The following is a 12,294-nucleotide window of genomic DNA, read 5'->3' on the forward strand; positions in this document are numbered from 1 at the left end:
CCGCAGAGCTGTAGGGACATCTCAGGAATGATGCCCATGGCCCCGATTCATGAGCAGGCTCCAGGCAAAGCTGCCTTGCAGCTGAAGGAGCTGAATGACTGGATCCATCTCATGTTTTTCTCTAAAGCTGTATTTATTTTAAAGAAGTTCATTGCACAGCTTTGGACTTCAGCATGACATAAGAAAAGAGAACACTTCACTGTGGTGCTGCTGTGCTCAGACATCAGGGAGGGGGAACTGATGCTAACGTGCGGCAGAAATAGGGATGTTGCCTCATAATACTCCTTCTTGAGATGATGCACTATTTTTCCTTTCTATTTTGGAGCTCCTTTGCTTAGGTGTTGTCAAAGGGTGTCAGGAAAGACATTTTCATTGCAAGTTGTACTCAACAGCTCCCCACCCAGGATTATTTGGGGAAATATCTGTGTTGTTTGGGAAAAGTGCTGTTCCCCCAGTGCTGTTTGGGGAAAGGGAAAGGGAAAGGGAAAGGGAAAGGGAAAGGGAAAGGGAAAGGGAAAGGGAAAGGGAAAGGGAGGAAGAGCTGGTGCCATAGCTGGTGTGGTACAGCTGTGCCAGAGGAAACAGCCAGCAGTGAAGGCACAGCCGCTCACTCCTCTGCCTGCCAGTTCTTGTAACTGCAAAAAGTCTCATTTTCTAAAAGAAAATAATTCCAGGGAAAATGTCAAATGCTCCTATAACATGCCCTTAACTAAACTGCATCAATCTAATTTATTTGTATTTCTCAGATCCTTTCCTCCAGAAAAAAACGCACTGTCTTCTGGCTGGAGAGTTAGCTGAACAAATCTCTGGCTTTCCCTCTGTCTGCCGTAAGCTAACAAAAAATTGAGCTGCCATTCTCTCAGCCTGTCCCCTCGTTAGGCCAAGAGCCCATTTCCCCCTCTCAGGGTGGCTGTGGGACTGTAGGCCAAGTTGTTTCTGTGCTCATTAACACCTGGGGAAAGCAGCTCAGGGGCAGCAACTGGGCGGGGGTGGGGGGGGGAGGTGTGTGCCCCTGTCCCAGCTCCACTGACTTTACGGGTGCCAGACTTTCTTAACCCCTTTCTATTTAAACCTGAGGTGATGCCGGTCAGCCCCCATGTATAGGACAGGGGTGATGTTCACCCATCTAGCAGAGAGGTCTTTCCTAACATGACTCATTATCTGTGGGGACTAGGCATTTACAAAAGGGAAAAGACTAAAAGAGCTCACTGAGGGCAGGACAGGAGAGAACAGAGCAGGGAGTAACGGCAGGAGAACCCGCGGCTCAGTACAAGGTGTGCACAGTAATTGAAGGGATATGAACTGCAATACAAATGAGCCAAAGTTGCCGAAGTTACCACCATTAGGTCGGTGACCTAATGAGGACTGTGGGATAGTGTGTGTATCCATAATTTCCACATTTTTCAGACCATCTGGTCGCAAACTTGTCAGATTTTCTTCTGAGCCACCTGCACTCTTTTTACTGAAAATCCTGCCTAAGGAAGTGGTGCAAAGCAGGGGCCTGCCATCCACCACAGCCCCAGGGGCCACGGTGGAGACATAGGACATTCCTGACTGCCCAGGAACTGACCTTAATGATACAGGAGACTCCCAGTCCTCAGTGATTACTCACAACTCCATAATGATTACTCATTTTGTTGTTCCAAAGAAGAGCTAGTTATGGCCTTTACGTTTAACCAGTAAACATGCAAAACACATCCAGCAGAGAAAAAGAACAGGCTTCTTGCAGGGAGTTTCAAAACACAGCTGTTGCTTTCTCCTCGTTGTAGAACCAAGTAATTTACATGCAAATTGGGCATCTACCTTATGCCTATTTGTGCCTGAATTTTAGGCTACGAACTGAAGAAGGGGATGACCTACTCTCCTAAAGCCCAGGTGAGATTTTAGCCATCTGAGAATTACTGTGAGATTGGTGCTGGGCTCTTCTGCAGCTGAAGGATAGATAATTCAGAGGTGTCTCCTCCCACCTCAAGCTGTTCTTCATGATGAAATGAATGCCTCCTTCTCCACCCAAAAAGGAGCCTTAGCCACTGGTTTAGTCCCACCACCTGACTGCCAGGTGGATGGAGCTACATCAGAAGGCACCTCCAAGTACAACCAAGTGGTACCATGACATCAAAGCTCCCACACAGTCAGTGAGGACTCAGTTTCCAGAGTGAAGTTAAGCCTCTGCTGCTCTCTGTTCACCATACACTGAGCTCAGGTGCCTTCAGAGAGCAATTTAGACCAGCTGTGTTAGGTGCTACCCCTTGTCATTCACTGTGCAGGCAATGAATAGCAAAACACCTCCTTGGGATTCACTCCTCCCACCCCTTAAGGAAAATAGCTGACTGCTGTTAAAAAGATGAGAGGCTTTTTCAGAGTTACAGGCAACCCTGTGGACTACAGTAAAGGTAGGTGAGAGAGGACCACCCCCTTCCCTGGAGCAGGGCATCCCAGAGTTCACCCACCACCCGCTTTTGGCACAAGGAAATTGAAGTTCAAGCAAGGAGATGTCTCCTGAAGTAGATGTCATGTCGCTTAGGGCTAATCAGGAAGCTAAGTGGTTCTCTAGGATTTTGGGGGAATTTGGGTACCTTTCGGTGGAATTTAGGCTAAATCCCATTTTCGGTGGGATTTAGAAGGACCGGCTCTAGGCATAGATACCTCTGGTTTACTGTCTGAAGGCACTGAAGGGTAGTCACAAACCCCCAGAAGTGTTCTGGGTGTTGTGGGGCAGAGTAGGAGGGGTTTTGTACGTTGCACATCCCCGAGGCTGCCTAAAGCCAGAGCTCCTTTGGCAGGAGCACTGCAGCCCACACCTTGGCAGCAGCAGCCACCACCGACCATGTAAACCCTGCTTTGAACTACTGAGATGGCTACTGCGTGCGTAGGTGTCCTTTGAACCCCTCAAGCTGCCTAGGGGTGATCATCTCCTGATCCTGTAGAGGTGTGAGTGGGTGGGGGGAATTTCTCCGGGAGAAACCTGGCATGGAGCAAGGGCCAGGGTCATGTTTTCTCATGTTTGTTCTTTCTGGCCCCACACAGAAGCTCCATCATCCCACTGAGCTTCTGAGACAGGGAACAAGCCATGATTTTTAAGAGTAATTGCCTGCGGGAGCTATTAATTCTATTTTTATCCTTGCCTGTAACAAAAGCTTTCTAATAATGTCCTCACTACTCATCAGCATTACCCACTAAATAAATTTAAATAATACAGTTACTGTATTGCCTTTTTATTCCCTGCTTGATGTTTGGCCTGACAAATAAATGACACATTTCTATTTTGTATTTATATGCTCTGAGGACACCTTCCAAAGATCATTTCCCAAGACAAAAAGAGTCTCTGTTGTGAAGGTGACTGTCCTAACCTGGAGAACAAGAAAGCAGCACACACACACTCATCTCACAAATAAATTGAAAATGCTCACTGTACAAAACAAGAGATTATGGGTCAATTTGGGTGGATCTTCAAATTCCATTTGAATGACAAAGATTAAGCAGACAGGATGTATTAAGGCACCTGGTTGCGTAGTCCCTGATAAAGCTGGGATTAGTAAATATTTTGAACATAGAGATCCATCAAATATAAGATGTAAAACCACCCTAAACCACATCCAGGCACTGCAAACCCCCAGGGAGCAGAAAAATCTGTCGTGAAGCGCTGGGCTGGATCTAAGCTGACTATCACCCTTCACTAATACCCCCTCTAAAAAAATAAAGAAAAAAAGAAATGAACTGTAAAGGCTCCCTCAGATCACCCTTCATCCTGCGTCACCATTACGGACTTTGCCAGACAGAAGGTGTTGGAGGGACATGTGTACTACTGTACTTTGCGTAGGTGCCTTAGCGGCCACAGGGCTGGCAGCGAGCCCGGGCACCATCCCTGAGCTGCAGCCTCCCAGACCGGCAGGGCATGGCCAGGCAGTGCAGGCAGGGAGAGGTTACACAGCCCCAGGAGCAGAGGTGCATGGTGTCAAACCCTCTAGGTGCAGACAAGGAAAGCAGCCCAAGATCCACAAATGGAGAGATCAGGAGTCAGCCCTTCAGTGGTGGCAAACACGTAGTTGCAGGGATGCAGCCACAGCTGTGGGGTTTGCACCCTCTGAGGTCCAGCAGAGAAGATCCTTGCCCATGATAAAGATGAATCATGGAAAAAATCCTTGGATGCAGAGCCAGGGGTGATTAAAAATGTCTCTAATCCTCCCACTTTAAATTTCCTTAATTTCCCAAGACAAATGATAGCATCTGAGTATTTACATACTTCATGCAGACTGACGGGAAAACAAAAAGATCCATCTTCCCACCCAAGATCATACTTTTTCTCCTCCTTCTGGGTATATCTTGAAAAATGTTGGATAATTACAACTTAGCTGAAAGATCATACCTTGAAATAACTTTTCTTAGAGCTACCTATTTACCCGCAGTCTCTTTGGCCCTCCAGGCACCTCCCACCCATTCCAATCTCATCACCACAGGCAAGATGCTTCTTGTTCAACAAACACCAAATGGAGAGAGATCTTGCCAGATTCTTGCACGAAACCGGCTGATACAGCTCCACTGTGTGTCCTCATGATAGAAACACCAAAAGCCATAGGTGATAGTTGTGCTCAAACAAAATGCTTTCGTGGAAATTATTTCAGTGAAAACTAAATGACCATTAGTCACCAAAACTGACTAACTGGGAGAGCTGGTAAAGACCCAGAAGTACCCAGCTACCCACGAAAGATGTGCTTTCACAACTTTTCATTTCTGCCTCTCAGCTTCCGATATCATGGACTCCATGAACATGGCTATTTTTCCAGCGAGGTGATCCACTAATGAGTATTATTTCTCCTTCTCAGCCTGAAAGTCTTCTCGGAGAGTTTTTTCAGACTTTTTTTTTCTTTTGCTAGGACACAAGTTTTGCCTCCTAAAACAACGTGTCCTCATGGTGGCCACTCAAGCTCAGGACACAGGGTCAGGACAATCAGGACACATTGAGCTCACAGACATCACACCAGAAGCTCTGCATTAAGAATAACCCTTGAACTAACTCTTCAACTGAATCCTTGCAGCAAAAAAAACAGCAACAAAGCCACTTATATAGCCCCAAATACTTCAAGCTTAACAACCAGTTAGCGACAAAATTCCTGACTATAGTTTAGGGTAAATTTTTGATTTCTTGGCACATTTGGCACGTTCTTTTATAGAATCATAGAATCATAGAATCATCTAGGTTGGAAGGGACCTTCAAGATTCATCTAGTCCAACCATCATACCATTATGAACAAATGCTGTTCGGAAGCCCCTTCCAGTCTATGGGTACCAAGAAGTCCCCACAGTGGCTCATGCCCTCAAGAGTGCTGGAGACATGATCCAAATTTTGTTGATAAATTTCTCTGTTACCCTACAGACAAGCCAAGGGTTGCCTAGTGGCCACCTGCTGTGGATTCACAACCACTCTGCCCTGGCTCTCCAGCCCTGACGAGCCCTTCTCCGGGAAGACTGGATCCACATCTCTACTTCTTTTTGATTTACTTGTTTTAATTGTTGTATTTTAATGGAAAAAAAGTGGAGTTTTTTTCCTGTAGATCAAAATGATAAAATGTCACATGTAGGCAATACCCCTGGTGTCATACTCGAGTTAAAAAAAAATGTTAATGACAACTGGTTTATAATGTAAGAGTGATTATTTAACAGATTAAACCAAAACATCCTCTGAGTGTTTCTTAGCTTGCCTGGAGATTTCATTTGAAGAATTCCAAAAACTAAGGGGTAAAATATGTGCGGTGTCTGTGAAAACACATCAAATTTCATCACAATCAACTTCCTCAGAAAATCTGGAAAAGTTCTGAAATAAACTTATCAGGTACACTAGAAATTTTACGCAATAACTTTACCAGATCCACAAAGTTTATGTGGATACCTAATCAAGTATGCAGGATTCCAGGGGGCTGGAGTAGTCAATCTCTGAAGGTCCTTTCCAACCCAAACCTCTCCACCAAAATGTCCTGGGTTTATAGCCCTGTGTCCATACTTTTGGAAAAAAATTGAGTGTTAGAAAAGATCTTTCAGAGCCTGTGCTTTAGAGAGACTTAAAGACAATTTCAGTAATTATCAGATTTGGAAAAGGTTATGAATGAGTTTACCAGAATCACACACTAATATGTGCAAAACAACATAATTGATTTTCTGCACATGCCAGTTAAATGAACAGCTTCCACTGTATGAAGAGCAACAAAAAAAGAAAAATACTCAAATTTCATACTTTTGTCATGAAAAAAAAGATAATTATTTATTTTATACAGCAGTTTATTTCACATTTTCTGTGAGAAAATAAAAGTAGTGATTGTGAAAATACTGTAGCCTGAAATTCAGCTTGGAAGTCAAAAAGCTCCCAGCCAGGACCTCGAAAAGTTTTCAGAAATGGAGATTTTTTTCAAAAGCACTCGTATCAAGGCTATGAAATTAGAAGAAGAGCACATTGACATTACAGATGGCGTCAGAGAAAACGGAGAAAGCACAGTCCGGATTTCTACTGCTTCGTTGCTTCAGAAGTAATTATGATAATTTTTTTTTAAGGAGGCTATCAAAGTCAATAGCAATAGAAGAGGGAGCTGGGCCTGGCCGAGGCAGTGCATAAAGGACACAGTGCCGGGTGAAGCTGTTCACACATGAGATTTCTCGTCAGTCCCTAATTAAATTGCCTCTTGCTGTACATTCAGTCGTCCGGCAGATCTTCAGCACTTTGCAGGAGGAGCTTTGGCGAAAGCTGGGCCGCAGAAACGTGAGGTTTTCTGGCGTTGCCTGGCTCTGAGAACACGTGTGCTCCGCAAATCCATTTCGGCTGCTCCTCTACAGCCCCGTGCACCGACTCCGGACCTCAGCGTTACGCCGGGGGCAAGCTCTGAGTTGCCCTTCCAGCTCCCGGGGGCTGAAGAGGGGCCAGAGCCCGTACTCAAACACAAGGACACTGCTCTGGAGCCGGGAGCTGCTCCTGTGCCCTTTCCCTCTTTCCTCTGCCAGCTCCTGGACGGTCTTTTATTTCTACCGGCAGTTTACCCATTGGGATGCCACGGTAACGCAAAAAGTAAGAGAAAGCTGAAGAATTTCATGATTACTGAAACAAGTAGAGTTTGCTTTTAATGCAAATATTGACTTGCGCGGTAAAAAAGAGAATTTTTGCAGAATGCCCGATGTCTCTCTGACAAAGAAACGCAACAAAAAGGACATAAACTGAGCAGGAAAACAAACAAACAAAAAAGCAGATGTACCCACTGGGTGAGTGGAAGTCTTGGGCTCTGAGTGAGGAGCTGCAGGCGAGGGAGCGGGAGGGAAACAGCCGATAAATCAGGGGCTCTCCAGTGGGAGCAGCGGAGGAAGTAAAAGAGGAGAGGGTTGGGAGCTCAGCGCATGGACAAGTGGGGCCTGGATAGGTGGTTTATTTTTATATCTAAATATCCAGCGTGCTCTGGAAGGAATATTGCTGTTTTCACTTCTGAAATAGTACTGTGAACTTGTATCACATGTAGTTTGTTTCAGCATTTTTGCTAAACTAAAACATACCGGTCTGTTTATTTTGGAGAGATGGCGACCAAGTGGCAAGGATCAGATAAAGGCTCTTTTTCTTCCCTCACTGGATTTGGGTCAAGTGTTTACAGATTCAGACCTGCTGTCAGAGCAGCACCCACCCAAGTTTGCTGCCAGGAATGAACCCCTTAAACAACGCGGGTCTCCTTCCAGGCTTAAAGGTGACCACAAGTTCTCCGCCAGAGGACCTTCCTGCGTATTCGTGAATGTGCTCCAGATTTTGAAGGAGTATAAAAATCCCTATCCTCCTGGTAATTCATATCTCGTCACAGAACCCATGAGCGGCGGAGTGCATCTGCCTCGTGCGAGAGGGCAGGAGCCAGGGCAGTGGTACTTGCACTGACCATCCCCCAGCCCAAGCTCGCCGTGGGCTCGTAGCTGGGGTTCTTTTTTCACTCGCTAGCAAAAAAAGATTGGGGAAATGATTTTGCCAGAGAGTAAGAATTTCTGGCACCTGACCCTCAGAGGAAGGTTAATGTTACAAAATTCCTGGGATCTAGAGCCATTGCAGAGGCGCTTCAGCTGGAAGGAAGCAGAAATGGATTAAATGTATTATTTATGGTGAAGGCAGGGCTTTATGGCAAACCAGGAGCAGCCCAGCGCTGGGCAGCTGACAGCGCTGATTACCCAGTTATACAAGCAGTGAAATACCATAGCAAATATCCTGCGGTTACTCTGTACTTTTATTCTAGGAATTAACTCCTGTTGCCCGGTGATTGTTTTTCCCCCCATCATTTCTGTGTGCTGTTGTAAAAGTCTCTGATGCCTTCTGCCTCCTTTAGGCCTCTCAAAATAAGCGCTGTAACAGGCAAATCAGAAGGGAAACATTTCCTAACCTTCTTATCCAGAGACAAATACTTCATAAAATGCCAAAGTGGTAGATGATAAAGACCAGCAATGAGGTCTTTAATTAAGGTCATTTTTGATGTGAAGCTTGCATGCGGTGCACAAACATGAGCTGTTTGAGTTAGAAATACAACATTTTCTGCATACATCACTCAGCAGAGGGAGATACCAGGCTCCTGAGCTTTCCTGCCAGGACAACATTTGCCCTCGCGGCAGCTCTGCTCTGCTTCCCCAAACCTGCGCCTCCGAGGCTCCTGTGCTGCCCTTCTCCCTGCAGGACAGCCCCAAAAGAGCAGGAAACGTCAAGGCAAGGGACATTGATTGTTTTTTATTCTCCATGCCAGGACACAATGTGTCTGACGATAATCCAATGGCTGTGATGATCATAACAACTCAATTAGGACAGAAGAAAGACAAAAAAAAGTGCTGAAATCTGAAGCAGAAGCTCCCTTGCTCCAGCTATTCCCTCCTGTGCTCCCTCCTGACAGTCATCAGTCCCCTGGAACTGAACTACAGCCTGAATGGGCCTCCTCATCACTCCGAGCTACCATATGCCTTGTCTCTATGACACCATTTGTTTTCTCTTACAGCTATTTTCATCTGTTGTTAAACATTCCTCTGAGATGAGACCTTCTACCTTTATCCCCAGCCAAAACCCATCGCTGGCTCCCTGGGTGGTACACGGCTGCCTCTCTCCCGGATCCAAGAGGCTGCAGCTGCATCACTGTGATCTTGTGTCAGCTCTCCCTCTCCTTCCCTTTCCCCCCTCCAGTCAGGGTTTTCGAGGAAGACAATGCTCTTCTTCTTCCAAAATGTTACCGGTAAAGCCTGCGAGCGCTCACCGGGTCAAAAGCAAGGGCTGGCTCACCTACGCAAAGCAGGGCTGTTACTTGAGGAAGGGTAAAATGAGAATGAGCTGCTAACCCACCATGGAAACCTGCTCAGATGCTCTTGGATGGAATTAGAATATCATAGAATGGTTAGATTTGGAAGGGACTTTAAAGATCATCGAGTTCCAACCCCCCTGCTACGGGCAGGGACACCTCCCACTAGACCAGGTTGCTCAAAGCCCCATCCGGCCTGGCCTTGAACACTTCCAGGGATGGGGCATCCACAACTTCCCTGGGCAGTTGTTCAGTTTCACCACCCTCACAGGAACTATTTTCTTCCTGATATCTAATCTAAATCTCCCCTCTTTCAGTTTAAAACCATTACCCCTTGTCCTGTCACTACATTCCCTGATGGAGTCCCTCCCCATATTTCCTGTAGGCCCTCTTCAGGTACTGGAAGGCCATTACAAGGTCTCCCCAGAGCCTTCTCTTCTCCAGGCTGAACAACCCCAACTCTCTCAGCCTGTCCTCATAGGAGAGGTCCTCCATCCCTCTGATCATCTTTGTGGCCCTTCTCTGGACCCATTCCAACAGGTCCATGTCCTTCCTGGGCTGAGGACTCCAAAGCTGGACACAGTTCTCCAGGTGGGGTCTCACCAGAGCAGAGGGGCAGAATCACCTCCCTCGACCTGCTGACCACACTTCTCTTGATGCAGCCCAGGATGTGGTTGGCTTTCTGGGCTAACAGCATGCACTGCCGGCTCATGTTGAGCTTCTCATCCACCAACACCCCCAAGTCCTTCTCCTCAGGGCTGCTCTCAATCCATTCTCCTCCCAACCGTATTTGTGCCTGGGATTGCCATGACCCAATCCAATTTGTCTGGGTATTTGTTTGATCCAAAACTGGATTAAGGAGAGCCATTTTTAATCAAACACAGCCTGAAGGAGAAACACCATCTATGGCCTGGTATTTCTTTCAGTGAGACAGAACAGACTTCTCCAAACCCAGACATTCCAGCCCACCAGCTGCCAGCAGGAAACTGACCCAGCAGTAGCTGCAACCCTGGTACAGCTGCCACAGGCACCCACAGACTTCTGCAGAATACCCGGGAACGGTTACTTACATGGCACCAGGGCACCATGGCGTTATCACTTCTCATCTGTAACATGCCCTCTGTTGCCTGCTGCAGCGCTGGAGAAACCAAGAGCACAAATGTCCCCTGCTGTCACTGAACAGTGTTACGTTATGTGAGTGATGGCTCACCTCTGCAAATATGAAGGAGCAGAGACATCACAACAGGCAGAGGAACCCTTGTAACCTCACAAGAGCTGGCTGAGCCCCTGATGGGGCTGCTCTCAAGGCTGTCACAGGGAGCCACCAGCCCCAGGTCAATGGCAGAGGCTCCCCATCAGCCTCCAGGGGCTCACATGGCTGGCACTGTTTTCTGTCTGCACTGATCAACGTGGCCGATGTATGTGTGTCTGTCCGTCCATGGGACTACATGCTCAGCCTCACCGCTGGCTGGGTGCAGGTACCGGAGCGGTGGCAGCCTGGCCTGGTCCAGCAACAGCTCTTTTCCACTAGAACACTGAACCTGCATTTCTTTCGCAGCCCTAGACAGCCGGGCTGGCTCCACAGCAACCAGCCCCATCCGAAGCTGCGACCCAGCAGGGCTCTCCCCACGCCCGAGGCTTAATCCCTCCCAGCACTGCAGGGATTTACCACCTGGGGCCAGCACCAGCTGGGAGCATCTCAGACTGTACCCCATTTTCTAGCACAGACACGGTCTAATGGGAAAGTGAAAGCTCTATTCTACCTGAGCGGACGTAAGGGAGGTTGCACCAAGTCTGTCTCAAACCTTTTTCATCCTTTCTCATCCCTAGCAGATGCAAGAGACTATGCCTCCCACACTGTGCTGTGGAGGGGGTCAGGCACAGGGTGACGATGCTGGCCGGACAGAGGGGACACCGCTCCTGGAGGCACACAAGCAGCATTAAGACAGTGCTCAAAATAACATTTCTGCTGCTGGGCAGAGGTCAAGGGAGCTTCCAGACCCATGGAGGGGACCTCAGAGATACTTCTCCACATGCAACAGGGCCACAGCTTTAGATGAAGGTTTGCCCCAGCTGCAAATGCTAAATCACTGCTGGCCAGAAATTACTTTTAACAAGACCTTTTTGAAAAAAAAAAAAAAACAAACCACAAAACCCCAAACATTTAACTTGATAACAAAAAAGGAAGAGGTGACCAGATTAGAAAGTCTCAGGGCTGCTTTTAATGCCTGTTGTTTTAGGTATGGACCACACTTCTTGTGTTGCTCTCCTGGGAGTACAGCAGGGAGAGAAAGAACAGCGAGGCACTACACCCTGCAGACCTACAGGGCCACCCACAAAGACAACAGCCTCCCCCCTTGGTGCAGGAAATCCCCATTGCCTTTTCACATCATCCGAGAAGTCACTGAGTCAGCTACAGCAGCTGCAGCCTCTTTCCGAAGTTTTCTACCATCCGATACCTCAGTGGCTCAGCTTGAGCATCTCTTCTCCAAGATTTACTTCTTTTCCTCCCAAGGAATGAGGATTTTATGTCTACCCTATCTTTGTATACCACATTTCCTCTGTGAGGGCAAACCCGTTGGTTTGTAGGGTCTTCTCCATGCCCAGACCAGTAACAGCCACTTTCACTGTAGCTGTTCTGGACATGGCCTTTCCACACCCCTGTTGGAGGCAAGCTGAAGTAAGTCTGGACACATCTGCCTTAAATCTTAATCTTACAGGAGCCCTGCAGCCAAAAAGCTGTGAACTTCACATTTAGGAGTTTTTCCTGACAGAGAAGTAACAAAGTGCCTAGAGAAAGTGTCTTTTCCTCCCCCAGTGAGAGCCTGCACTCCAGATGATGGAAGTTTCCCCCAGCAGGACATGACATAGTGACCCTGGGAGCGCGAGGCACCTCCTTCCTTCCCCTTCAGACATCCCACCAAACACTAACAAGTACCACACTGACAGACTCAGTTACGATTTCCTCCTTGTTTTTGAGGAGAGAGACAGAAAAGACCCACTCATTCCATGT

This window comes from Numenius arquata, chromosome 1 (genome assembly GCF_964106895.1).
Source record: "Numenius arquata chromosome 1, bNumArq3.hap1.1, whole genome shotgun sequence".
Lineage (NCBI taxonomy): Eukaryota > Metazoa > Chordata > Aves > Charadriiformes > Scolopacidae > Numenius > Numenius arquata.